Source organism: Octodon degus, unplaced genomic scaffold (genome assembly GCF_000260255.1).
Source record: "Octodon degus isolate 3935 unplaced genomic scaffold, OctDeg1.0 scaffold00076, whole genome shotgun sequence".
NCBI classification, from domain to species: Eukaryota; Metazoa; Chordata; class Mammalia; order Rodentia; family Octodontidae; genus Octodon; species Octodon degus.
This window is the reverse complement of record NW_004524652.1, coordinates 2,095,454-2,109,457: the sequence shown is the minus strand read 5'-3', so window position 1 is coordinate 2,109,457 and position 14,004 is coordinate 2,095,454. Positions and strand designations below refer to the sequence as shown.

Below are 14,004 nucleotides of genomic sequence, written 5' to 3'. Positions count from 1 at the left end.
ATCTCACCAGCCCCTGTATATCAGATTTAAGAGATTTCCAGGATTTAGCTATGATAAATGGGGCTGCCATAAACATGGGTGCACATGTATCATTCTGGTATGCCATTTTTCTCTGAAAAAAATACAAAGGAGAATAGCTGGGTTGAGTGAAACCTTAAATTCTATCTTTTTGAGTAATCTTAACACTGATTTTCATAGTTTTTATACTAGTTTACACTCCTGTCAACACTAGCGAAGGCTTGGTATTTCTCACAGCCCCTCCAGCATTTGTTATTGACTTCTTGATAACAGTCATTTTCTCTGGATTGAATTGCAGAGTTGTTTTAGTTTGCATTTCCTGAATCACCAATGATGCTGAAGACTTTTTCCTTTGTTTATTGACATTTGTCTTTCTTCATCTGAGAAGGGTATTTATATCTCAGAAGCCCATTTTTGGATTGGGTCTTTGATTTGAAGAACCCACAGACTCCAGGTTGCTCATGTTTTCCAGCATCACAGCTCTGTACAGCTTCCTCTGTGCTGTGTCCAGCAGAGTCCACTCATCTGGAGTGAATGAGATGGTCACCTCTTCAGTGGTGATTGATTCCTCTAAATTGGTCACGCAAGATCCAGTGGATTGCCTGCACGTGATTCTTGTAAGTGGTCACTGTTTTGAGAAGGTAGTGCATTCTGGCCAGGTTGAGCACCAATTGCAGGAGTCCCTTCCTGGTTCTCGTCTCAGTCCAAGAAGTTAATATTTGTAATCCCAAAGATATATTATTGGAATCCCACCAAGTTAATTCCAATCTACCACTCCCAGTGCAACCCATGGCTAAAGTAAAGACACTAAAGCATATTTGTAATTATTGGGTAGCCAAGGGACGCTAAGTCCAGCCACGAGGATGGCTTTCTGGAACCAAAAAGCCTTCCTGTCAATTCCGACAGGGAGGAGAGCAGGTCTTCTAGAAGGCGTGATGACCACATTTACCTGCTTTCCTGAACGCTGTCCCTGGGGTTGGAGTGCAGAAATCAGATGCGCACCTTTTCTAGAATCCCGCCTTTGTGTGAGCCTGGCGGCTCCCGCTCAGGAACCCTCTCCCCAGAGGCTGCAGGAGGCTGTAGGCTCCCTCAGAGCCCTTGGGAGGAGCCCCAGGGAGGGAGCGGTGAGTGACACAGGTCTGAGTGGTGACCTTCCTTCCGCACTCTATGGATGCCGCGTCACAATCAGCCCACCTGCCACAGCCTTCTGGGCAAGGGCAGCACCGATTGCTGTGAAGCTGCAGGGGAGAGAAACCGTCTTTCTCCCTGGTGTGATTCTGGGAAGGGGGCACAGCTCCTGGCTGCAACAGGGACCCAGGACTCCAGGCTGCAGGCGGGCAGAGGGTGGGTCCCGGGCACTTCCTGCAGCAGCTGTGGCCACCCACCACCCACGCATCCATGTAGGCAAACCTTGAATTCTCCCTTCTTTCCCCTTTCTGTTCCCTACTCAGTCCTGCGGCGCTGAAGGAGCCCGGCAACAGAACACTCTCAGGATGGCAGTAGGCGCTGTGTAGACCCAAGCACAGCACGGCACAGGCTGCTGGTGGAGTGAATCACCACGAGCAACCAGACCCACCTGGGTTATTTAGTGCCTCCGGGCAAGATCTCGTGGCCTCAGAGCTCCCAGTTACCTGACACGAGACATGGCCTGCGAGGTTGAGACAGAGTGCTTGGGAATAATAAGAGATGGGAGATGCGTTTTGGCTCACAGTTTCAGGGGTGTCAGTCCATGGGAGGCCTGCTTCTGCTCCATGCTTTCCTGGGCCTGGGTGTGGTAAGGAGGACATGGCAGAGGGGGTGGTGAAGGATGCTGCTCACCATGTGGAGACAGGCATGGCCCAAGGCACCTTCCCCTCCTGGTGCACACCTCCCAGGAGGGATTGCTGCTGGGCATGGCGGTCTGTGTTGAGCACGCTATCTGCTGCTGCCTATGGGCGGTGGCTTCCCAGTTAGGGGCAGCTGCCTCGGCACCCTGGTGCTTCACCTCACTAGCCTTCATTTACTTAATCAAGGCCCCAAAGATCAGATCACTGGGCCAAGGACAGAAGCCAGGAAGCTGGCCAGGTGGGCACACAGCGCAGGGACAAGGCTGGGTTGAAGAGAGAACCCCCAAGCATGCTGTGGGGCCTGGGCAAAGCCAGGGGTCAGCATGGCTCCCTCATGGCTCCCGTTCCCCCAACACAGCTCACTCTGTTCCCTCCCACTTAGCTGCCCATCTCCAGGGTGATTTGTAAGAGTTACACAACCGCCCTTGGATCTTAAAGAAAGCAGGAAAAGGAGAGCTCATGAAAGATCCCGGGTGTTCTTCAGTACCAATTTCTCCATGGAAAGAAAACAATCTGATCTTCACTTATTTTTTTTTTAGATAGCAGCAAAACAAAACCCTCATAATCTATTTTGGGTATTTCTTTGTCTATACGAATGAGGCTCTTAAAATTTTATTTCAAGGTTCTTATTTTATTAGCGATGAATCTAAAAATAGAGAAATGTGATCTATCCAGGTGAGGGGTGCTATGTTATTAAGTTAGATAGATCTCTTCCGGGGTTTGCAAACTTGCTTTTCTGAGACTTTGCTGGGTCGGGATGCAGTCAAGCAGGTGACCAGCGTGTGAGAGCTGCTGCTGGGTTCAATTCCCAGCCTTCAGGTGAAAGATTTCCTGGGGTCCTAGCTCAGCACAGCCGCTTCCTCCTCCCGGTCTGTCCCACTGCGCATCCAGCTACCCCGAAGATCACCCACCCTTGGGCCGGGCCCCTTGCTGCTCAGAACGTGGAGGCGTCTCATCCTGCCTCGTGCTGGGGTCAGCACCACGGACAGCGCCTCGACGTTCTGGGCTTCAGGACACGGTTTTCCATCCCAGGGCCAGCCGCGCTCTGTCCTAAGTATGCAGCTTGGTACTTCATTTTAGAACGTGTTTTCATTCATTTGTTCTATGCTACAAACTCCTTGGGATACTTTTGATCATTTTTCTCTTCCAGGTGCACTTAAAGTTTATTTTGCTATTTTTCTGTTTGGATTTCTTTTTAAGTTGTAATAAGAACATTTAACCAAATTAGTGTGAAATGAGATGCAAAATCGCATTTGTGGGTGGCCTTGTGGTGAGTGAACGGCCTTCTGTCCTAGCGTCTCTCTCACGTGCAAGTGTGGAGTCCCAACCCGACGACCGGGTCCCCATCCTTGAGGCTTTCATCTCGTTCACACAATCGCTCCTGAGGTCATTCATGGGTGCTGCAGGCCCGCAAGCCCCGCAGTCCACATTCACTGCTGGGAGCCATTTGGGGAAAGTAATGGAGTCTCTCCAAGTCGGTGGCTCCTGAGTTCCTGGGCTGAACCTCTGAGGACATAACGGTGTGTACAGAAAAGTATGTGTGTTCACACATGTATGCATGTACCATGTGCGTGTAGATCACACTGGCCTGAGTGTCTTGGTTCCTGAGCTCACTCATAGCCACAAGCTTGGGAAGCCCCCACCTCACTTGTGAAGCGCCTTTGGGGTCCGGTCTGCTCAGTCAGAGCCACGTGGGGCCACCTGTGTCCAGCCTGCCCACCTCTCAGGAATACAGAAAGAGCAATTCAGAGAGGGCAGAGACTACACAAACCCTGGCTTCTTCTCCTTCTTCTTCTCCTTCTTCTTCTTCTCAAACTCAGGACATTGCTTTTGCCAGGCAGGTGTTCCTGCCTCTGAGCTATCTCCCCAACCTACAGTCAGCTACAGTACTCTCTCTCTCTCTCTCTCTCTCTCTCTCTCTCTCTCTCGGGCCAAGGCACTGCAGTGAGATGGTTGGGACCATCACTGGATATGCTCAGACTATGAAAGATTTCTAAATGTTTACGCCCTCCCACCAGCAGCAACACCACCACGGGAGGAGCTCACCCTGGGAATGCAGGGAGCTCAGTGAGAGAACCGCTGGCAGGAGCCCGGAAGCACCATCTTCAGCTTGGGAGGCTAACTGGTTGCCAACATTATGAAACTCCATATTGTTCCCACACCACATAAAATAAACAGCAGCATGGCTTTACATATGGGGTGTGAAGCGCCAGATATCTATAAGTAGTAAACACACATCTTGGAGCGTGATGTTGCTTGCGGCCATATGTCAGGGAACACAGACTATGGCGCTTAATAACGCGTGCGGAACAGTCGGCGCCGTCCGCTCGACTCGAGACACACACGGAAGCAGCCCCAGTGCCTCAGCGCCCAGAAAGTTGGGGACATTTATAAACGCACAGAGCAGGGTGACACCTGTCAAGCCTGGTAATGCTGCAGAGGGCGACATCTTTTTAATATACTTTTATTTTATGTCTACTTTAAAATTTGAATACTTTTACCCTGAGCATTCAGGTAACGAGTATCATAATCAGAAAAGGCACTGCAGCTGTTTCTGTTAGAGAAGGAACAGGAAACCACCACAGTACAACACTGATTCGTTCAGGTGGGCGAGATGAACTCCAGATAGTCTTATCTGCCATGAGGTCACTGACCAGCCCACTGCCCATGGAACGATCCAGATTCATGGCTGGCTTATCCCATCACACAGCCTATAATTTAAGGCGGTTACCTTCCCCACAAAGAGCCTGCAGACCCATCCTGGAGCGTGCAGAACCAATTATCTAAAAGTCATGCATGTCGGGCCAATGCCTTGGGAAGTAACTGGCCACAACAGAAGAGGAGCAGCTGCTGGAGCCCAGGCCCAGCCCAGGGACCACCACGCCTTGAAAGACTGAGGCCCGAGGAGCCCCTTTTTACATCCCATCCGCCTAGCAGGGTCTGATACGAGTTGCTGGTGGCTGTAGCTGGTGGTAGGAAGGGCCCAACACCTCCGGAGGCAAGTTCTTTCCAGAGGCCCCACGTCTGCTGATCCTGCCAGCAGGCCAGGTACCATGGCCAGCCTGGACTGAGGTGTGAGGTGCTGAACAACCCAGTGCCAACCCAGTGCCAACAGAAGGCTTGCTCTCACTTGCCCACCGAGAATTAGCTGCCAGCTTCAAGTTTTCCCCACAGTGGATAAATGTCGGAGCCCTTAGGGGTGTGAGCGAGCTCGCCAGTGTGCCCCATGGCCGCACGCTCTTCTGCAGAGCAGGTGCACTGTACGGAGCCGCACTGCGCATGCTGTTATATTACAGTGACACATGGTGCTCCAAACCTTCAGTTTCTGTTTCTACATCTCGTGAAATAGTTTCCCGCAAACACTCTCTGGGCCTTCCCCACATGATGGTGTTTGTTAAGTCATCACACAGATCATGGGACGGCAACTGTCCCCCCACACTGGCCTCAGACCCGTGCATAGCCACACGCGACAGTGGCACGGTGAGTTCTGCTCCCGCCGGGAGAACCCAGCTCCCAATAGTTTCATGGTTGCTTTCCCGTCTCCGTCCTGAGCTGTAATCACTACTTCCGACACTGTCTGGCCTTTGGCGACCTTGCACGGGTCTTCTTTACTACGATGAGGTCATTCCCACAGAGTGATGGCTCAGCTTTGAATACACAGCAAACCTCCTCAGCTCACTCGGTTTAAGACTTTAAGCTCTGCTCGCCTCTAAAACCAGAGGCTCGGTGAGGGTTAGCTGAGGAGTCTCCCGCATGGCTACTAGTGAGAAAATAAGGGTCCCACATCCTCCACCCCGCACTGTGGGTGCACATCTTCTGAGCAGCTTTTCCTTTGAAAAGCTTTATTTTTACAAGCATCTGGGTGACATCATTTTTCCTATAAGCAATTATGGTAATCTTTGATTTCTCCCATACTGCTGCCGCAAAAGTTATAGACTATTTCAAATGGTAATTTTGGTATGTGTTCAACATAAAATGTCATAAATACATGAAAGAAAAACTTCTTCAGGACCTGAATATAAGGATTCTCCATCTCTTCTCAAGATTCCTTTTGAAACTCACCTTCAATTTGTTCATATAAATGTCAGAGACATGAATTAGCTCTAGACATTCTACTGCAAACTTGTGTTTTTCCTACCACGCCACTAGGACAGAAATAATGAATTCACACCGTCTGCATTCCACTGCATTCTCGCTGCAGGACCTTCTCTCCTAGAATCCTGGCATCTCCACATTACTCATCCCTGTCAGAACCCAAAATAGTCCACAGTGCCTACCTAGCCCACGGAGTACGAACGCCTGTTGGTCTGCTTCTGTGGGAAAGCCTCCAGCTCCACATGCAAACAGCCATCGTTGCTGCTTGGTAGGGACTCTGTGGACATCGATTTTGGAATTTCTGGGCTCTCAGAACACCACATTCAGTGTAAGTGTGTAAGAGAGGAAGCACAGTGTCCTCTCTTCCACCCGGCACCTCCACCTGCCAGACCTTCCTCCCCAGGGGCACAGTCTGTCTCTGCCCCATGCAGTGTGGTCGCCAAGGTGGATGGGAGCTGGGGGCATGGCAAGGGCCAGAGAAGAGCTGACCTCTCACTCCACTGAATGCGAACTTAGATGGCCACTGAGAGCTGGTGGCTTCCCCACTGGTGCCGAGTGTGGGCCTCCTTGTGTGCAGCCAGCAACAATAGCAAGAGGAAGCACACAGGAACCCAGAGCTCGACGCTGGAGCTCGCTATTCACGGTGGGCTCCGCACGCATCCCCATGTGCCAGGGGGAAGCTCCACAGTGGGCCCTTGCCCACGTGAGGGCAAGCAGGCTGGCTCACTCACCTTTCCCGTCTTCCTTCCTTGGCTCTTATTTAAAGGTTCCCACCTTTGCACCCCACTCTGTAAGGCATCCCCGCACCCCGGAGCCCCTCTGGGCAGAGCTCCCTGCAGAGGCTGGCCACACCCTCTGTGCACAGCTGCACTCCCACCTCACCAAGGGACACGTGGGGCGCAGTCATCAGGGCGCAGAGGAGTCCAGATTAGCCGGGTCCCACCCTGCAGTGCACAAGCCCTCCCCCTTGGCTGGTCTCAGCTTGCAGACGAACGCGTCGCCTTGCTGTTAGCGCGATGCGCAGGGCATTTGGCTTCACGCAGAACGGCATGTTTATGCCTTTTCAAGTAGCCTAGTAAAACATGTTTTACACCTTTCCTATGTTATTGACATGCTTTCGTGCTGCAACACAATGGGCTGGTCTTCAGATCAATACTTCCCGCCATCACCAAGCTAGAAGGAAAGATCATCATTGTGCTCCTGTGGCAGAGAGCCAGGCGGAGAGGCGACACCCTACAAAGCCCCGGCGTCTGCGGACCTTGCATGTGTGCGTTCGCATGTTCCCAGTAAGATCTCGAGGATACGGATTTCACTCAAGGCTAGTTTACTTGGAGATATCGCAGGACGACCCATTTGCGCCCGGCTTTGCCAACTGCCCACGGCCCAAGAAAGGTGCGTCTTTCAATAATTTCTATTCGTGTAGCAATGGTCACAAATAGATAGCTCTGTTTCCTTGAAAAATATTCCTTTGTACAACTTTTTTTGCCAGTTAAATCCTGGTGCTGACTGAAAAACAAATAAACAAAAAACATAAGAAGAAACCTAGACACACATTGTAGTCAGAAATACAAGTTAAACAGTGACATATGGAATGAATTTCAAGAGATGAGAAGTTTAAAGGATTATATTCTTTATTTAGCTACAAATACCTAGCAACACTTAAATACTGAGTGTATTTCTATATGTATTAGTTTTACAGATTGTTATTAACCAGATAAGTGTGATATTTGCTTTCTCTTTCTTTTATTCTCATATGCATTCCTGATAACTTTCTATATACTGACCCAAAAGACATGGCAAGAACCTGACATACTTTTAAAATAGCAAATAAAAATTAAATTGGAGATTACTAAGCAAGCTGTCTGTCTATCTGTCATCTACTATCTATCCATCTTCTATTTATCCATCACCTATGTATCTACCCATCTATTTATCTATTATCTATCAATCAATCATCTATTTAACTATCATTTATCATCTAATTATCTGTCAACTATCTATTATGTATCTATTATCTATCATCTATCATCTGTTTATTATCGATCTATTTATCTATCATTTATTGATCTATAGCTATCTGTCTGTCTGTCTGTCTGTCTGTCTATCATCTATCTATCCTGGCCAGGGATCAAGCCCAGGTCCTTGCAATGCTAGGCAAGTGTTCTATCACTCAGCTGCACCATCAGGCCTTGCTAAAATTTAATTTTAAATTTTAATTTTTATTAAGCAGGTGCAGCCACATCCTTAGGATATCAGAGAAGACTTAGAAGTCAGTTAAAAAGTGAGGCTCATTCTACCTTTCCTTTCTTGCTGCCAAGCAGCAATTGCCCTTCCACCCCTCCACTGTTTCTCATATTTGCCTCCACATTTGCAATAATCTAAATGGTCCTGCCGAAACTCCCCCCTTGCACTTGGCCTGCAGGTTATCTGTCTCGCCCTTTTTTTCTGTAGAGCTAGGACTGCAAGCTCCTGATGCGCCTCGGAGACGCAGCTGTGGTGGCGCCGGTCCCAGGAGCAGAAGGCTCTCTCCAGCCTTGCACGCCTCGCCCCTCCCTGTACTATTCTCCCACGGGTACACTTATTGTGCTGTCACAGTAGCCCAGCTTTCCCTTCCGAGTCCTGTCACCGCGGGTCACTTCCCACCACTCGCAGGTTCCGCAGGGATCCGTGCCATCCACCAGCTCTTGGGGGTGCTGTCTAGCGTTTTCTGTTTGCGGTTAACATCCAGAGTCCTGGCCGCCGCCGCGGTTTGAGGGCGGGAGGCTGGGGGAGGGTCTGAGGCAGCTGCTGTAGGTGCCCACGGAGCGAGCGGGCGTGCGGAGCGGCGACAGCGGTGTGGGATCTGCCTCTGTGAGCGGCCCGGGGCGGCGGCAGCGCCATGAGCGGGGGCACTCCTTACATCGGCAGCAAGATCAACCTCATTTCCAAGGTGGAGATCCGCTACGAGGGCATCCTCTACACCATCGACACCAAGAACTCCACCGTAGCCCTCACCAAAGTTGGATCCTTTGGTACAGAAGACCGGCCAACAGATGGTCCAATACCACCTCTAGATGAAGTCTTTGAATACATTATATTCCGTGGAAGTGATGTTAAAGACCTCACTGTTTGTGAGCCGCCAAAACCACAGTGTTCTTTGCCTCAGGACCCAGCCATTGTTCGGTCTTCATTAGGTTCATCTATTTCTCCATTCCAGTCAGTGAGTTCCTGTGGACCTTTTGGCAGGATGCCGACATACAGCCAGTTCAGTCCAAGTTCATTGGTCGGGCAGCAGTTTGGTGCTGTTGGTATCGCTGGAAGCTCTTGACAGCCTTTGGATCAGAAACGTCAAGCAGCGGTACCTTATCCCAAAGTAGTGCAGTTGGGTCTGCCTTTACGCAGGATACAAGATCTATAAAGACACAGTTATCTCAAGGTCATTCAAGCCTTCAGTTAGACCCTTTGAGAAAAAGCCCAACCATGGAGCAAGAGTACAGACCGCCTCAGCCCACTTACCTGCTCCAGCACCAGGTGGGAGAAGGAGCCCTCCTGTATCAGCCAGGCCTTTGCCATCTACCAGCCAAGAAGCAATAGAGAATCAAGAGCACAGGCGAGCTGAAGTACGCAAAGTTTCAAGGCCAGAAAATGAGCAACCCAGAAATGATAGTAAGACAAATCCTTCCAGGTGCTCCTTCAACTCCAAGGACAGGGTGTGGAGGACGTCGAGGTGGCCGGGGAAGGTTTGGTATTTGGAGAGATGGTCCGATGAAATTTGAGAAAGACTTTGACTTCGAAAGTGCAAATGCACAATTTAACAAAGAGGAGATTGACAGAGAATTTCATAGTAGACTTAAATTAAAAGAAGATAAACTTGAGAAACAAAAGAAACCTGTAAATGGTGAAGATAAGGGAGACTCTGGAGTTGATACCCAAAACAGTGAAGGAATGCTGATGAAGAAGACCCTCTTGGCCCTAATTGCTACTACAACAAAACTAAATGTTGATATTTCTTGTGATGATAATAGGGAACGGAGACCAACCTGGGCTGAAGAAAGGCGATTAAATGCTGAAACTTTTGGGATTCCACTCCATCCAAACCGTGGTCGTGGAGGGTACAGAGGAGGCAGAGGAGGTCTTGGTTTCCGTGGCGGCCGAGGACGTGGCAGTGGCAGAGGTGGTAACTTTATTACTCCTCAGGGATTTCGTGGTGGATTCAGAGGAGGTCGTGGTGGAAGAGAGTTTGCAGATTTTGAATATAGGAAAGACAACAAAGTTGCTGCATAGTCTTCAAACAAGTCTTTGAAAATGGGTGAATTTGTAGCTCTTTATGGTCCTGAAACTTGGTTTCGGTCTTTGTGAAGAATGAAGAAGTGAATTTGCTGTGTATTTGTCACCAGCACTGGGTTTTATTTTTCCAACTAATTTCAAAGATACAACATAGTTACTTTTGGGGGGAGGAAGGCTCATCTTTAGAAATGAGCATTAAATATATTTGGAATAGCAGAAGGTTAAGTAATTTCTTATGTATAGCTAAACTGAAGCAGTACTTAAGTGGGACTTACAAGTATTTTTTCATCACTGAGCGGATTTTTGTTATCACTAAATTGTATTTGGCAATGATTGCAAGATAGGGCCGTGATACTGGGTTTTGAGCCACAGAAAGGGGTGTGTGTGTGTGTGTGTGTGTGTATGTGTGTGTGTTTTGAAATCCTATAATATGAGGTAGCTTATTTCGTCAATTAATTAGGATGCTGGATGGTAGAGAATTTTGTCGGTCAACTATGTACACACAGTAAATACTGTTTCTTAGGCAAAGGTAGCTTTTTTATATAGTTGTAAAATTCCATTATATTCCATTGCCAAAGAAACATTAAGAACTTTGTATAGCTGTATAAAAAGCAACTAATTTTTTAAAGAATAAACATTTTAAAGTCAGCAAACATACTGTGTCTTTGGAGAAGTTGATGTGCTAAAGAGTGAAGTTATGGGTGAGTCTTTTTTTTCTTAGCTTTTCAGGCTTAAGATTTTTAAATTTGTTTTTAATATTTTGAACATAAATGAAGATTTGATACATTCTTCCAAAAGGGTAAATTATTCATGCTCAGTGTAAGAACTTCATTTTGTAGCAAATGACATATCACAGGATTTGTTCAAATAGTAAATATGTTCAGTATATGAATGTAAATCATCATAGATAAGAATGTACTTAGCGGTATTTTCAAGTAAGTAACCTTCCCCTCTTTTTTAAGACATTGAAACTAGGCATCAATTTGCCTGCATTTCCTGATACGCCTGGTATCTTGTTGTGATGATTCATTCCGTTATATTTCAGAAGGATTCAGAGTGTTCAGAATTATTTTGACAGCCATGACCTGTGCACTGACACTTTCCTTGGGCAGTGACTCAGAATAGAGTTCATTGCTAATTATAAATTACTAATCAATCTTTTTAATATTTCAAGCTATAATGGAAAAAATTAGCCACTTTTGTGTTTTTATGAAGGCCATGGAGTAAAGGTATCCAAAGATTTAAATATTTTTATCTGTTTTGATTTTTAACATTATCCTTAAAACATGCAGTAGTGATAAAGATGTAGAAAACTGTGCTGTAGGAGAATTGGAATATTTAAAGATGGTTGACATTTTTAATTTTATATCTTTTGCATAGCTCTACAATGAACTGTTTTGTAATTTGGTTTCATTACTAAGATCAAGTATTTGGCCTCCTAAGTTTAGATAATGTTTAGTCCTATTTGCTTGCATGTTAACAAAATCTTTGGAGGACCCTCAAATCATGATATTGAACACATTTCTGAGGCATTCTGATCGTCATGCTGTGGCAATGCCTGAGTAGACTAAGATATTCCTGGCTGATTTCAAGAAGAAGAGCTGTAAAATAACAGTTCTACGCGCTCTGAAAGTATTGGGGCATTTGTCGTCCCAGTAACAACTGGCAGCATGACATACCTGCAGGGCACCTTACAATATTAGCAAGGTTTTTATTCTAAAACAGAATAAAACTGTTCAATAAAAAAAAAAAAAAACCATTCAGAGTCCTGCATCACGTTTCCTGGAGTGCCATTTGCACAGAAGGCCCAATTATAGGATTTCCATTCGGTTCCCGAACTATCACCCTGCCCAGCAAAGGCGTCTAACTCCAGCTAAACAAACGTGACGGGAATTTCATTGGAAATAGTTGAAATTACGTGACCTCAAGGGACACTGACCTTGTGGCGCTAAGACTAACTCAAGAACATGGTATGTCTTTCCCCCTTCTAGCAATTTCGAGGGTGCATTGCACACTGTTTCATAGTTTTCCATATTTAGGTTTAAATATTTGTTGGTAATGTTTACTCCTAAGTTTCCTGTTCTTTGTCGTAAGTATGGTGCCTTGCTAACTTTTCTGTTGTTTAAAAATGAGAAGATACTGATTTTGTGACAATTGCTATAAGCTTATTACTTTCTTAATTTTTCTTTTTCCTTTTCCTAGGTTTCCCTCGTATTCCCTGAAATTCTCAGGGTATGGGTTTCCATTATCTGGTAGGGAGTGTTTCACTTCTCTCTTGCTGGTTCTGATTTAATACATATGGCAGCTGCACGGAAAAAATGGGCATCTTTGCCCAGTCCCTGGCTTTGGCAAGTCCCCTTGCTCAGTCACCTGTTCGCTTGTCCGCCAGTTCTGAGCTGCTCTCCTGCTGGGCTCCCGGGGGCGCTGCACCTCGCCCCCTCCACCTACCTCAGTCCTGCCCTCAGCATGCTGGGGTCCCCCGCCCCATCCTCCTGCCCTCTATGCCACGGCACACGCATCACTTTCTCATTTCTTGCCCGCACTGTGGAAGGCAGCCCCGCAGTGCAGCGAGCCTGTGCTTGCTGCCCCCTTAGTCTTCAGTCTCCACGATGATGTGCCGCAAGTATGGCACCTAACGACCCATCGCTTCTGCTCGTTTGCTGTGAACAGCAGCCTCTGGCTGGATGCGCATTGAAATAATCTGCCAGCACATCAGGAAACCCTGTCTCAAAGTGCCTGCGTCCCCCTGCAAAAAACCTCAAGAAATTTCTTGGTCATCAACCCTTACCCCAAATGCCCGCCATCTGGGCAGAATCCAGGTTTCCACACCTACGAACACAGAAGCGGCCCTCGCCCCTTGGCTGAAGGCCCAGAATGCATGTGTCTCTGGGGAGCTCTGTGAGGGTCTGGCTGGGTGTACCCCAAGCTCACTTCCCTTTCTTCCCTGTGAGTGTGGCACGGTTTTGCTTGGAGCACCGAGGAATCCAGCTGTCTCAGTTACCCTTCTCTCATTGCTGGGACAAACACCCGACACTCAAAATTAGGGAGGGAAAAGTTTATGGAGCTCATGATTACTGGAGGCTTCAGGCCATACTCAGCTGGCTCTAAAGCAGAGCAGCGCATGGCAGAGAGCAACCTTTCCTGGTGGTGGCAAAGAGCAGAAAGCACAATGGAGGAGTAGCAGCCACAACAGCAGCAGAGAGCAGGTTTGTGTCCCTTAAGCTGCATTCAGGCTGTCCGCCCAGGCTGGTGTGGCACCCATACGCATAGTCCCAGCAGCACTCACACCCATAACCCCAGTAGCACCAGCAGCACTCACACCCATAATCCCAGTAGCACCAGCAGCACTCACACCCATAATCCCAGTGGCTCATGAATTAATCACAAACTCTAGAAGTCTACACCATGATTGCATGAGGCTTTGGGGGACAACTAGACACAAGCCATAACACCAGCCCTAAGGGAACACGGATGGCAACCACGCCTGGTGTCATAGGCAGCCGGAGTGTGGGTGGTCTGAGCTGCATGCCCTGGAGTCTGGAGCCACCTACCTCCCGCTGTCCGCAGGCAGCCTCCTTCCTCGCCACCCTTATGCCTACAGAGAGTGAAGCAGGGGGCAGGTAGGGCTGGTTAGCATCCAGGAGGACAGTCACCCCATCAGGACAGCACAGACAGACCCCGACGTCTGGGGCAGTGAGTGTCTGGTGGCCAGGCCCTCGCGTCCCGAGCCGGACACAGTGCTGCTAGAACATCACCTCTGCTGAGTCCCTGCCCGCCAGAGCAGCCAATATCTCACTGA

The 14,004-nt window shown here is 48.2% G+C and overlaps 1 protein-coding gene and 1 pseudogene across 2 annotated transcripts in view; one reads left to right on the top strand and one right to left on the bottom strand.

Annotated features, from left to right (window-relative positions):
- Tmem132d (transmembrane protein 132D) overlaps nt 1–14,004 on the bottom strand; it is a 482,864-nt gene that overhangs the window by 183,920 nt on the left and 284,940 nt on the right. The gene's annotated exons all lie outside the window — the stretch shown is intronic.
- LOC101587711 lies at nt 8,818–10,268 on the top strand (annotated as a pseudogene). The gene has a single exon (XR_192616.2). The product of XR_192616.2 is annotated as a protein LSM14 homolog A pseudogene (transcript).